The sequence below is a fragment of the Onychostruthus taczanowskii genome, unplaced genomic scaffold (genome assembly GCF_017590055.1).
Source record: "Onychostruthus taczanowskii isolate IOZ18803 unplaced genomic scaffold, ASM1759005v1 scaffold130, whole genome shotgun sequence".
Taxonomy (NCBI): Eukaryota; Metazoa; Chordata; class Aves; order Passeriformes; family Passeridae; genus Onychostruthus; species Onychostruthus taczanowskii.
The window spans coordinates 518,096-533,115 of NW_024498463.1; positions in this window are offsets into that span (position 1 = coordinate 518,096).

Genomic DNA, 15,020 nt, shown 5'->3' on the forward strand with positions numbered 1-15,020 from the left:
CCAGGAAGGGCTGGAGGTGGCACTCAGGGCTGGGGACAAGGTGGGCATCGGGCACAGCTGGGACTCCATGGGCTGGGAGGGCTTTTCCAACATCACTGGCTCTCTGACACGAGGTACATTTTACATACGGAACAGACAAAACAACAATTTTATGTACTAGATGGTAAATGGGTAGAATAGTCACTTTATTGGCACTGTTCTATAGGAGCATTGTAGCCATGATATTTTATGAAAAATCTGTTAGTGGGATTTTTTTCTCCTGAGGAGCTGAGGAGCCTCAAGCAAGTTATTGTTTACATTTCTATCTGCTGCTGTGGACTGCAACAAGTGCAGCTGTGATTGGTGCACGTTGGTTGTTTCTAATTAATGGCCAGTCACAGTCAGCTGACTCGGACTCTCTGAGAGTCACAAGCCTTTGTTATTGATTCCATTCCTCTTCTTTCTACCCTTCTGATGAATCCTTTTCTCTCTATTATTTTAGTATAGTTTTAGTATATCATTTTAATATCATATATATCATAATATAATAAACCAGTCTTCTGAAACATAGAGTCAAGATTCTCATCTCTCCACTCATCCCCATCTCCTCACACAGAGCATCAACCACAGAGCACTGATTGCTTTTTCACCCCATATAGGTCTGAAACAATTACAAAGCAGATTGGAAATCTACTTGGGTATTTTCAAAGCACAGGAAATGAAAAAACGCAGCTTCTTGAAATCCTTTCCCATCCAGTTTATGTGACTTTGTTGTTGTGGCCAACATCCGCACAGTACTGTGCTGCTGTTAGTGTAATTAGAGCACTTAGGTTTATTAGTGCATTACCTAAATGCCAATTAATATCTTGTAGCATATGAAGGCTAGTTTAGATGCAGTAGTTTCTTCTTGAAGAATAAAATTTTATTAAAATGTTAAAGTTTTAATAATTAAACCTTTTTACTAATTTTCTTGCGCTGTGTCTCTGCAAGACATTCACTGGGCTACGTTGGATTTTCTTTTCAAATGACCTCTTGGTAAGAAGTGGGTGCATTAATGTACGTTGGGTTTAGATTGTCATATGGGACTTAGAACAAGGGGCATAGAAATGTTGCAAACTATATCCCACTGGATGCTGCAGTTAGAGCTGGAGGTTGATATTAATATAGAGAAGGTGTTCCACATTTATTTCAAAGCTGCAGGCAGAAATTACGTATTTTCTTTACAGAGTTACTCATCCCATCATAACTGGTATCTCCATTTTTAAAGTGTTGGTAAAAGATAAAATCTTGACCTTTTAAATGAGACTTCTTAGTCAGCTTAGTGTTTTTATTTTCACAGTTTGGTGTATCAGAAATAAGTGATGGCAATAGTCTTTACAAAAACAAACAAAATGAGAGCTTTGCAACAGTTTCTCATGTTTTTCCAAGGTATAGTGACTTGACACAAACCAGCCTCCACACATACTTGTCACACAGGAAAATGCCACATCATTACTGCATTTTACTCCTCAAACTGTACTTCCCATTTTATTGTGTAATGTTCTGGCATTTCAATCTATATTTTAAATAAAAAGAAGTAATATAAATACACACATCAAATATTAAATCTTTCTTATGTAAATTTATGTTAAAGTATTCTTTAGATAGGTTTGGGACTTCTTGTGCTTGTTTACCATTGAATTTTGAGAATTAATAATGCTAATTTTGCATCCACTACCATGTAAGACAGGATGTGTTGTGTAAAAAATCTTGTCTAAATGATAACACACTCTAAAAGAAATATAATGCTAAACACAATCCTATAATTTGTTCAATAAATCATATGCATAGCAATTTTACAAATCATCATTCCTGTAGAGAAGAAATCAGCTATGCCCTTTTTAGATGGCATGTTAAAATGTGTCTATTTTTTTAGCCAAGCCACCACATTTTTTGCATTCCACCCCTTCAGATTGCCATTCCTGGGACCAGCTGGAGTATAAAGAACACAATTTTACAGCTTTGATGAAGAAAATATGCTTCAGTGCCTTAAAGAAAAGCTCCCTGACAGGGGCCCTAGCTTTTCCTCGATGGAGAGGGTTATGCTGTGCAGTCCTGGGATGTGGTTGGGAATGGTGTTCCAAGGAAAGAAGTGCACACTTACTTACCAGAGTAACATTGGTGGCACTAAAGCTTTGGGGACAGTAGAGATCTCAGCAAAGGTTTTTGTGTGTGTTCACCTTCTTGCAGAAAATGCAGAGGGAATTTAAGAAATATATTGTGCAAAAGAACAACAGCAGAGATTATAAATGCTGGCATGATGAAATTTAGTTACATGTCAGAAAACACGGAACAAGGACAAGTACCACGCAAAGGAACTTTTAGCCATTTCCTGTGCAATATTTTACACTCAGCCTGTATTTCCAGGTCTCTGCAAGTCAGTAAAGGCCTTTGTGTGTCACAGACCTGACTCTTTGACTGGATTTGTTTTATAAGAAATTTTTATGTTGCTCACTTCATCATAAACAGGAGGGCTGAAGCACAGAGGTATACACCAAATCCCAGTGAGTGGAGTCACAGGTCTTACCACTCCAGATAGCCTTGTGATATGAGTTTAAAAAAAAAAAAAAAAAGAAAGAAAAAAGGGGTCAAAAGCATGTAAAGGAAAAGTAAAAACAACTTGAAGTTGAAACCTGTGATTGCAGAGGTGCGTTGTGTTTCTGTGTATTGAGAATTAAAGGCAGTGCAGAGGAAGTGAGAGAAGAGGTGTTGCATTGAAGCTGGGACTGAAGGAGATCCTGGGAGCTCTAAGGAGACACCAGGGCTCTGATAGCAGGTGAGAAACTGTAAAGTGGAATATTAATTTCCTGGGATTTGAATAGAATCAGACTGACCCAAGCCCTGTGAGTTCCAATAAAACATCCAGCTAAATTTGATTAAAAGAGAGGGAGTAGGGGAGGAATGAAAAAGAAAACTACAGAAACCACCAAACATCAGACAAGCAAACCAGCCACATTCTTTCTGTAGGCAAAGGAAAACAACCATTTTCATTGACTTCTACACCTGTACCATCCTGCCTTGGAGAAGAGCTATAAAACTGCAGCTGCATCTTACATTTTTTTTATTTGTGCCACAACTAAACATATTCATGTTCACTTGAAAAATGAACCAACAACTTTCTGTAGCTGTTAACTGTGCATTCCTTGAAGACATCCTCAGCTTTGCCCCTTTCAGCTGGGTAATTTGCACTGAGTTAAACTCTCCTGTGGATTCCCCTGGTCTGTGGTTTGTCACAGCAGACCACTGTGCTTCCTTTGGAGCCATTTCACCATCCTAATTAAATTTGTGGTTAGGCTTATTTAGCTGTTATTTGCTTCATAGAATCAAACATTTGAGAGTTTGGTGTTTGCTCATGAGTGCACTAAACGTAACTGCTTCAATTAAAAAAATGAGGTTTGTTCTGTGGTTTGAAGTGCAAACACAATTACCAAATTCACCAGTCACTACTCATTTTAATAGAGTGGTATAACTGCTACAGTAAGTGCTTAAATTGCAGATTTTTAGAAAGGAGACCTGTTCAGTGGGAGTTCTTTGTGTTTCAGGGTCAAGATTGAAAAGTTCTTAAAAAATGTAGACTGAAGTTATCATTTTTTTTAAATTAAAGTTGATTTTTGCTTTGAAAGGAAATGTCTCAACTGTTCTCTTAAAAACTATCTGAAAACTGTCTCACTCATGTTTTGGGTGGTTTTCTCAGCCCTTGATGTTTCATTTCAGAAAAATAAGCACGTTTTTTATTATACTAACTCCATTTTAGTACCTATCAAAAATTTTCAGAAGAAGCATTTCAACAGTTCTTGTTGTCTTAAAACCCTTATAAACTGATTATTTGAGAGACATTTCCCAGATTTGGCTTGAGGCTCAGCGGTTTGCATTCAGGTGATTGTTGGCACTGTGAGCAACTTGAAGTTGGAATGATTTTTTTTAAATAGAAACAAATAAATCCATATTCTTAAGGAGTAGAGAAATCATTCTAATGTTCATTTGGTTTAAGGGATGGAAAGAAATAGTCTGTGCAGTTACTGAAAAGAGCTGTTTATTCATAAAGTTATGATGCTAGGAGCTCACTGGAGCCCATATAGTATTTATCCATCTCTAGTGTGGGATTTATCTGTTTCTTGCAATTGAGTTGTAAGTGCTAATGTTGTATTTGTGATAATATTATGCAGAGAACTGGAATTTGGATTAATGGTGAGGACAGTCCTTTGCAGAACTGCAGACTGAGGCAAAGCTGTGGAAAGCTGGAAGAATGGCTCTAAAGATGGCAAAGCACTTGAGGAGGCTGGATAAAATGATTGCTGTGTTCCAGACACGTTGCTTCGTTTGGCATTTAACGTTTTCTCAGAGACAAATAAGTTCTATAATAGCCACTTCAAGAGATGGAGCACAGCATGCAGATTAAGACATGTTTAAACACTGAATTTAAATATGCAAATCACAGGCTGAACATAAGCTGCTGTTTCTACTTTTGTGTGGGCTTGTTTAGCTTAAAAACACACAATAGGCTGTGATGAATCAGTGCACCCAAGGGTGGAGTAATGCACTGTGTTCCTGCAAGATGGGGGTCCCTGGAAGTACATTGGGATAAGGATCTCTGGTTAGCAGGGGCACAGAGCCTTGAGAAAGAGTCCTACTTGTTTCCCTTTTTTCAAGGAATTTAGCAAGCCATGAGGGGTCAGAATCCCTGCTCTGCTGCTCCAGCCCCGGCTTTTGGTGTATAGTTTGTTTTGTGCGCCTAATGTCAGGATTTTATCAGAATTTTCATGTTCAATAGAGATATTTTAGCAGTAGAAATAAATCAATAACTGTTTTTATTTTAGTAAAGGGATATTTTCTGATGAACAATTCTATTCTATTGAATTTCTATTGAAATTACTGATACCCTAAGTACAAAGACCTCTGCATCAATTAAATCTCCTTCAAGATTTCCTTGAAGAGGAGAATCTTTCCCCTTGTAATGAAAACAGTGCCTTGGGAAGACCAAAGAGACAGTTTGGTCTCAAAAAGGGTTTTTGCAAAAGAGTCCTTTTCACTTTGCAGTGCAGAGCCATGATCTGCATAAGCAACAGGAGTAAAAATCTTCTAGGAATTGAAGCAGCACAGCAGGCATTGGCTAAATATTTTTAGCCAATAAAAATAAAATAGAGAAGTAAAACCCAATACTTCCATGTAAACTTAGTGCTGTTTATAAATCCAGAGTTTTCCTGTAACCAGATGTTTAATTTACCCTGTCAGGTCTTGACATTTTTCTGATAAGTATGAAAGATAAATCTATCACATTTTTTCTTTTTAACTGCGATTGCATTTTCAGCATAGCATGCACAGAAATAATAGATTGCTTAGCAAAGTAAACAGAGGAAAATGGTGTTTAGAATTTCTGTGTAAGCAGTAATTAGGGAACTGCTTGTCAGTTTTAGAGCATTGTGAAATATTATGGCATATTGTGACTTTATTTTTACAGAATCTGTTACATACCTGTCACGTTAATTCAACTAGAAAGCATTCTTTATGACAATTCATATAATATCATAAAGGCAGCCAGTCATGTTTGTAACCAAATCATTGCATGTCTCAATGCTGAAATTAAATTGGAAAGGAAAAAGGGAGTGCAAGAAGATTAAGCTCAGTATAAAACACATCTTAAAGGGTGCAGATTTTAACTTGAGTATTTTACTGTGATTTTTTTCATTCATCTACTACTTTTCTGGAGTTCATGATTTTTTTCTTTTTTTCACTTGAGGATAAATTCTTGATATATAAAGTGAAGAGAGAAAATAAAATCCCTGGCCACAGGAATGTTAAGGCAACATATCTTAATTTAGGGTAAGGTCTCTCTAGATGGGTATCTTGTAGTAAAAAGTAAACTGGTTCAAAGTAATTAATCTTCTAATTTTCTAGGAGTTTTGGATCGTGACAAATGGAATACTCTCATTTTTCATAAGTTAAGTATGTAATTAGAACAATTTCACACATTGTTTTTGGTTTTCAAGAAGCTCAGATTTTGTTGTGTAACTAATGGCAGAGTGTATAAGACTTACAGTGGATTAATTTGCAGCAGCTGTTGTAACAACAGCCTAATAGTTCTTAAGTATAAAGGTAGGACCTGTTTATCTATTTTTAATTGTGTGAAGTACATATCAGCTGCTAATAAATCTATGGTGTCTAGCTAGGCACGAAAGATGCTTCAGATATAATTGTCTTTTATAATTAACTAGCCCTGGGCTGCAGATGATTTTGACCCACCTTCTGCAGAAAATATAATGATTATATATTTGCTACGATGTTCTTCTTTCAAGTTAGAATAAAAATTTCAGTTAAAGTTTTGATATAGTGATTTTCTAGGGTACTTCCTGAATGTGTGGTGCTAAGGGAATGAAGAACATGTATCTGAAATGATCTTTAGGTCTGGTGCCACCAGTCATATATAGCAATGTTCATTTCCTAATATTAACTTCTTAAATGTTCATTTAGTAATTATTGTTGGTTTATTATTGCTTATTTATTATTATTATCTTAAATGTTCAATATTAATTTCTTAAGTTTATGAAGATGCATATAAAGTTAATTTGTCCTTACAGTTTCTCGTCCGAGACTGTTCCTAAAGGTGTTCCAGATGCTGATAGCTCTGACTGTTGAAAACTTTATTTCCAGCTTAAATCCATGAACCCTAATTTGCCTTGCTCTTTAAAGGAAACAGGTTTTCAATCCTTAAATTTGCTCCATGCCTTTCTTCATCTGTCTCCTATAACTTGTCAAGGCTGTGCTGGTAACACCCCAGAGTTTTACAGCACCATCTGCAGATGCACCCACAGTGCCTTGGGGACCAACAGCCTTACCTGGCACTGCCAAGGGACCTTTGGGACCAACAGCCTTACCTGGCACTGCCAGGGGAGCCTTGGGGACCAACAGCCTTGCCTGGCAGTGCCAGGGATGGTCTCTCTGTGCTGGGGCTGGCCCAACGGGGGGACACAAACAGGAGTTGTGAGCCTCTACCAGGAAATAGCTCCAAGAGGATGAGCTCAGCTGTTTTATTGGCTGTCCTGGCAAGAACAAAACAGGAAAAGGAGTTACCAAAACCACAATGCCTGTAAAACATCCTCTGTGTGTGGCAGAGCAGTGGCACGTGTGCCCACCTCTCACGGGTCGTTCACATTTAACGCCCCTGCTGAGGCAGGAACAAATCCAGGTCCTATTCTGTTTGCCACTTTCTATTTGAAATGATGTTCTGGCAGTACACTTTTCCATAGGATTGACTCCAATACCTCCAGTGAATATAACTTGCTTTTAGCATTATAGCTTTGTGTTTGACTTGTGCAAACATGGTTTGTAGCAATAAGAGTGTTTTGCAGGGATGGTTTCTAATGCATCCATCTCCCTTTTCTCCACAGCCATTTCTGATTGATGAGATCTTTGGTGCAGCCTAGGATTTTTGTTAGTTAGCTGAATCCTCTTGGCTTTTATACCTATGGCTTTCATTCTCTTTGTCTTCAGTCGTGGAGATAATCCAGTTCATTTGCCATGATATCTTATTTCTGCTCCTTATTGACACTGGTCCTAACTTTGTTTTAGCAGTGCTCATCTCTTCCTCACACCAGGGTAATACAAAAAAAGTGCTAAAAAGATGAGTTTCAAGAATAAAGTTGATTCTTTCATTTCAGAGCATGGTTAGGATTTTATTTTACTTTTTTTCATCCTAAATAACATTAAAATCTCTTTTTTTTTTTTTTCTCATGGTATCTGAGAGGTTTTAGCTGAATGTAAAACAATACAATATGTAAGACATGCAACTTTCAAGTCATAAGTCAGAATAACAGAAACTTTGTTTGCCTATGTTACTACCATATAGTATATGGATACAGATGTCACATTTAGAGAAAATTAACTTCCTTTCTGGTTGAATTGTTATCTTGAAAAATATTAATGTTCCAATTTGCAGAAAAACTCAGTCAGCTACTTAAACAGCATAATGCCCTGTAAGCACTAAAATAACATTCAAAGAACATTGCAACCAGCTCTTTTATTCAGGTTTGGTGCTTCCTGAATATGTATTTTTCTTTGTCTCCATGGTCAACACATTATTCAGTATAATATTAACAATATCCGAATTGCCTATTGAAATACAGGTGATGAAAAGGAAAGACCAAGTAAAAATTGAAAATAATGGAAAAAAAATATAAATTACTACAGGGCTGTCTTTCGGGGCTGTCTGAAATGACAGATTTCTGTCAGCTTTGTCTTTTCTCTGCTGAGCAGGACAGACTTTTGATTCTGAGGGTAGTCAATGCAATATTGTCAGAATGTCTAAAACCTTCAGGGTGGTAACTATGAACTTTGTGCATGAGGCAGAGAGTTCATGTCTTTCTGCTCTGTGTTTGGGTCTTTTGGGGAATATTTACAATGTGGTGGTGGTTGTGTGCTTTGGGGAGGGGTTGTGGGTCACTTTTTTTTTTTTTGGGTTTTTTTTTTTTTTTTTTTTTTTTTTTTGGGGGGGGGGGGGGGTTGGTTTTTTTTTTTTTTTTTGTTTGTTGTAGAGTTCTGTTTCAGGTTTGACGTTACCTCATTCCCCCAAAACAAATTCTTTGTGTCTTTCCAAAAATGCTGCTTTGGGATCACTAATTGTGGCAAATTCAGAATGGGTGTTGAAATACACTAACTTTGTGCAAATTTCCCATTGCTGGAAACAGTTGCCTGGTACCTCCCAAAGCTCTGTTGGCCCTGCAGTTGACTGAAGTGTAGGGTGCAGTCAGTATTATCCAGTGACACAATGGATACAGTGTGGTTGCAAATTTGAGAGCCACGGCAAGCTGTTTTTCCTCATCTTGGGTAGTATTTGGTAATCTCAACTCATAGCTTTTGATTTGATTTCTGGGAAAATGCTCCTGATGCAGCACAGGGTCCTACAAGCCATTTTCCTTCAGTTGTGTTGGGGCTCTAAATCAGCTCACCCTGCAACATTGATCGCTTATCAATCAATTTATTAATTCCATTCTAAAACCATTTTAATTGCTTTATAGCTCAAGTGGTCTATGTTGTAAATATAATTAGCCCTTTTCCTAAATGAGCAAAGCTGGCATTGACCTTTGATACAGCATTGTAATTTCAGACAATAATTTCAAGTTCATGGCAACCTATATTCATCACCATTGCAACCCAGAGCTGAACGATTCCCCCTCTAGTCATATTATTAATGGGGTTTTCTACTTAAATGTCCCAGTGTAACCTTCTGATAATTAACACATGCACGGAAAAGTTTATTCTGCATTTTCAATACTTGGGCCTCTGGCTGTCTCTCAGATGTCTGAATGAAAATCCCTTACAATCAGGAGAGGATGGTTGTGTTGTGGGTGTGGTTGGGGTTTGGTTTGTCTTAATTCTTTCTTGGCAACACCTTAAGTTCATTACACACTCCCTGCTTTGCAATACAGTTTGGGATATAAGTATGGATCTGTGTTTAGAAATAGAAGTGCTCAATGCTGATGCTCTCCATGAAAATATACAGTAACTTCAGAACCAAAGACTGCAATTTGCTGACTGTAATCCAGTTAATTTTGTCAATATTGAAGTGGTTAATGCAATTGCTTATTTTCTGGGTGTGCTCTCACAAGATGTAAAAAGGAGTCTATAATTAAGCACTAAAATAAATAAGATGTAATAATTAATTACCTTATTTAAAATGAAGTAGTAGTACGGCGTCTCTGTCATGAGGGTTGTGCGAGTATTTTGAATGGGCAGTGACTGAATTGTCTGCCTTTCTTGGGTGTGTCTTTATCATTTTATAAGTTTTCTGATAAAGACTATAGATAATATGTTGAGAGTTGTGCCTGTCTGCTGTAGAGGAACATGTCATAGGCTTTGGAGAAATTTACATAATAGGAGAAAGAGGGGAAATCTTTCTAATTGTGATTAAATTCCAATCCATCTTGTAAAAGTTTTTTTTTCTTGAGGACTAGATTCCCAGGCTTTAGCTCAGTAACAAAGTCCAGGAGTTTTTGTGACTTTCACTGATTTCACATGGTGATGTGGATGTTAAAATGTGTGAATTTGGGAGATGTGTTCATGTAATAAGTTCATAAGATGTGGTAGATAGAAGAAAAAGGGGGAAAAAGGAAGAAAAGTGAACACAGTCACAGAATAAAAATTCAGTTCTGGACAGAAATCTTTTTGAAAGGTTTTGAAATGAGGGGAGTTAGGTGCATATGGTATTGCTGGTTATGGGGAGGGACTGCTGGGTTAGTGTTTCACTTTTCACTGTGGAAATGTGCTATTTCTTGATTTGAGGAAATGATGCAGAATCACATCAGCTGTAAAAGTTGTTGTGTTCAAGCCATTTATGAAATATTTATCAGACCTAGGTTTCCAAAGGAGAGATTTGAAACTTCTGCCTCGGTCAGGGGAGAGTTTCTTTATTTAGATGGACTTATCCATCAGCAGAGAGAGATGCACCAAACACAAACTGCTGCCAGGGCAGGGCTGGTACCCAGGAGCTGCACTGACAGCACCCGGGGAATGGCTCCCACTGCCAGAGGGCAGGGCTGGATGGGAGATTGGGAATGAGAAATTGTTCCTCGGCAGGGTGGGGAGGCTCTTTAGCTATATATATAGCTAAAGTATCCCATTCTTTTGAGTCTTTAGAAGTTTTTATCAGCACAGATTATACATCAGAAATGAGAAAAATGCTGTGGAAGAGAGGGAAGAGCAGAAAAATGGGAGGTAAGAAACAGTTAAAAAAGTGATAATAAATTATTCTAATTTCTAAAGCTGTGTAGTTTCTTTCAACAAAAACAGCTTTAACTTTTTTTTTTTTCCACTTCTTCTTCAATTAATATAATAAGGTCTTACAGTTTAATTTACAGCAGCCAGCTAAACTCCCTGGGAGGTGCTCTAGTGGTAATTAGTCATCTGAGAAAATGTAGCAAAATCCAAGTAACTGGCAGATTCATAAACACATCACACTTACAGTGCTGCTATAATTTTAGGTGGTTTTTTTCATACAGAAATATGTACATTATACAGTGTGCAACAATGCACATGGACACATACCTAATGTTGTGGGGGAAGAGTTTAGCTCACAGGTTTTTTCCTAATGGAGGGTGGAGAATTGATATTTTCCTTGTGAGTGAGACTGCTGGAAGTGATGTCATTACCCATTTGTGAAACCTTACCTGAAACTTCAGCCAGAAAAACTGAATTTTGCTTTTTCCCTGCTTTTAAAAGACAGTGAGTGTGGAGCTCAGGCTGAGCTGATCCCAAGACAGGCACAGCTCTGCTTTGCAGTGCTGCAGGTAACCAGGGGAATCCATCCTGCTCCTGCATGGTCCAGCCAGGAATGCCCAGCCTTGCATAAGCAAGAAGGGATGTTTAATGAAAAAGTGGTGGCACAGGGGAAGAGTGGGGAAAATAATCTCCTTTCCAAAATTTAACACATCATTGCAGGCTTATATTTTGGGAAGTCTTGCCTTTAAGTCATGCTTTTGGTCTCTGGCTGTCAGACCTTTCACCAAACAAATTCTGTGTATTTAAGCCCAGTTTTCCTGCCTCACAGTGTGGTTCATTGAAATATATTATAACTGTACATTAGTCTTGTTATATAAAGTCATATTAAACTCAATGGTGCATGGATTTTTCACTTCAATGTGACTTTGTGTAGTAAAAATGTATATAGTGAAAGGAATTCTTAATGAAGTAGCTGCCAAGACTTCTCAAAGAACAACTAAGGGAGTGAGAATAAAAATTTATTATCACGTTAGCACATAATTTACCTTACAGTCACAGATATATTTTTCTATATTTCTTTTTCTGAAGCATCCACTGTTTTACAACATACCTCTTATCCTTTTTTCCCCTAATAAAGTGTCATTGTTTTAATAGTTTAGGTTTGGGCTTGATATTGATGGTGTACAAAGAGGAGAACTGGGAGAGGAACAAATTATTTTCTTGTAGAATGAAGTTAAGCAAGGAAGGAATTTGGAGGTAAATGATCAAAAAGGAAAGCACGAAAACACACTTTCAGTGCATAATACCTAATAAAATTATCTTTATAAAAACCAAAACAGATACTTCAAATTAAATTCAGTGTTCTAAATCATCACTGTAATATTCTGTTGGCTGTGTATTAATTTTCTGGTGAAGTTTAAGATGTTCTCTGAGATTTCAAAAACTCTAAATGTAAAAGAAAATAGGGTAAAGGAAAAAGAAATCTTTCACTCTCATTTTTTGATGAAGAGCTGACACTGAGGTGTCTCAGCAGTAGGTGCTGCTGCCTCTGTCCCTACAAAATGTTTTCAAGTTTCACTCACGCTGGTTTGAAAAGGCTAAATTGTAAATTTGGAGGAAGAGATCAGCTGTTTAAAGTTACTGACTGCAGTTGGGGTATCTTTATAGGTTGAAATAATAAACTCTTGAATCTTCTATTAATTCAAATAGGTAGACTAATGCCAGGAAATTAAGGTCTTATTTTCAGTGTTCGGCCTTGAGAATCACATTCTGCACAAACCACAACACGGATTATTGCTCCCATGTCTCCCTTGATTGTGAAACTTGAGATGTGACAGATGTAATTTAAATGTGGTTTTTTCCCAATATATAATATGGTTCAGTCTTTCTGCTGGAAGCCTGAAATAATATAATTGTTGTTAATGGTGCTATTCACATACGACTAGAGGAGAATTTGGTTTAGGATTTTGAAGAGCAAATCTTAATGGTCCCCACGTAGTATATTAAATGCTAATAAAAGCAGGTCTTGCTAAACGGCCTTTATTAGGAAAATTTCATCCCAGCACCTTTTCAGTATTAAACAGTAATGAAAATGCTATCAATTCGGCGTGCTAAATGGAACTGATTACAACACTGTTCATGTTAGCACACACAGAGCAGAATGTGGATCAGATTTTGAAAGCTAAGTGAATGCAACACTAAAAATGAGAATTTTCCTTTCCACTGAAATCAGAACATTTATGGTTCAGAATAAAAACCTTAATTTTGGGCTTTATAGTTCAATGTATTTTATAGAACAGAACTGTATTTTGTAAAAAGAGTAGTCCAAAGCCATTTCACACTTAATTGTATTGCTCTGTCTCTTGCAAATTACATGTGTGCATTTCCTTGGACATTTTTTATTCTGAAGGCAGTTGGGCAAGGTTAAGAGAAATAAATACATAATCAAACACCACTGTTCAGTTGCCATCCTCCTATGCAGCTTCCCACCATGCAAACCCTTTAGGTCAGCAGCACTGACATCCAGTTCCAGCAGGAGACCTGCTAGGATTTGTGCCTCACTTCCACAGGGTCTGATAACCCTTGGGAAGGTGAGAGAACCTTTGGGATGCAGGAAAAGAAAAATCACTCCTGTGAGTGATAATATTATATAAATATCTATATGCATATGTAATATGTATATATAATATATATGTATATATATTATATATCTTGTGAGTTAGAGTATGTTTAACTGCAGAAGGAATTATATTAGTCAATCCTTTCTGCCCGTACTTGACCGGCCAACCTTCAGGAAGTGTCACCAGTTTGCAAGGAAGAAGTTTCAGGAACTCCTAGAAGTGAGAGAAGGTTCCTTAATGGGCAGCAGCATCCTGTTTGCTTTTCTGATTTCAGGACAAGTACAGCTCTCAGTGTCCTTTGTAGCTTGAGTGTTCTGGGATGGTTTCATTGCCCCTCCCAGATCCTGTCCTAGCTGTTTGTTGTCAATAATTTATATATTACATACATATATTTATTTATTTATTTGTGTGTGCATATATAGATATAAAAATTTATATAATATATAATTATAATATAAATATATTATATTATATATAATATTATAATATATAATGTTATATAATATATATGTATATATAAAATATCTAAATTTTATAAATGTTTGTATATATAAATTATACCTATTTTTATATTAATTATATATTTATAGATCAATCATATAGAATTATATATTATGTTTTAATATATAACTATACATTTAATTATCTATTAATTCGATATAATATGTAAATATGATTATAGACATTATATATATATATATGTATGCATGTATGTGTATATTTACACACACACATAGTTATTCTGGTGCATGCAGTCGTACAGTTCAACACCATTCATCTCTTGGCAGTGTGTTTCTCCATTCTCCTCCCATCTGTTTGCCTTGTCCAGAGCTTTGTTTCCAGGTTCCAGACCTGGCTGTTGGCTGAGTGCTCCCTGGGCAAGTGCAGCCCGTGCCCCTTGCTGCTGGACCAGTGCTCCCAGTGCCACAGTGCTCCCAGGGCTCCCAGTGCCACAGTGCCCCCACGGCTCCCAGTGCTCCCAGTGCCACAGTGCTCCCAGTGCACATTACCCTCTCTCTTCCCTGCATCTAGAATTTGTTGTGCTTTCCTTCCCGTCTGTTTGTGGGATTCTTGCAGACCACACTCCCAGTTTCAATCTGCTTGGCTTCCAGGGATCTTTCAGAACTATTTCAACACCTACTGGCTTGGGGAACTGTCTGGCTGTTAAACTTTCTGTTCTGTTTAGAAGTCTTGATTATGTTCACAGTGTGATGAGCTGCTAGCTCTGCCCTCCTCTTCACCTTTATTTCTAGTCTCTTCAGATGATAAGCAGAGCAGGAATATTTCTTAATTTTTAATGCTGTTATAATTATATGTAAGACAAAATTGAGACAGAAAATAATGATCATAATTTTATAAAACAACCTATGCTACACATGAATTAAACATGACATTGCCATGGTACTGTTTGACTTCAGTGAGTTGAACTCACCCTTTTTATATAGGAATCAGTGCTCTGTGTTCTGACATACAAAGCTAATTGCAAAATCTACAGGACAATCTTAGTAGGAAAATAAATAACTGACTGAGTGCAAATGACAGGAGAGATGGAGGCAGGTAGGATGTGATTATCTACACTGGGATGTTGCCAGGGCACTCTTTCTAATATTGGAGAGCTGCAAAACTTAGGTATGAACTTAGAATCACAGAATCATGGAATTATTTAGGCTA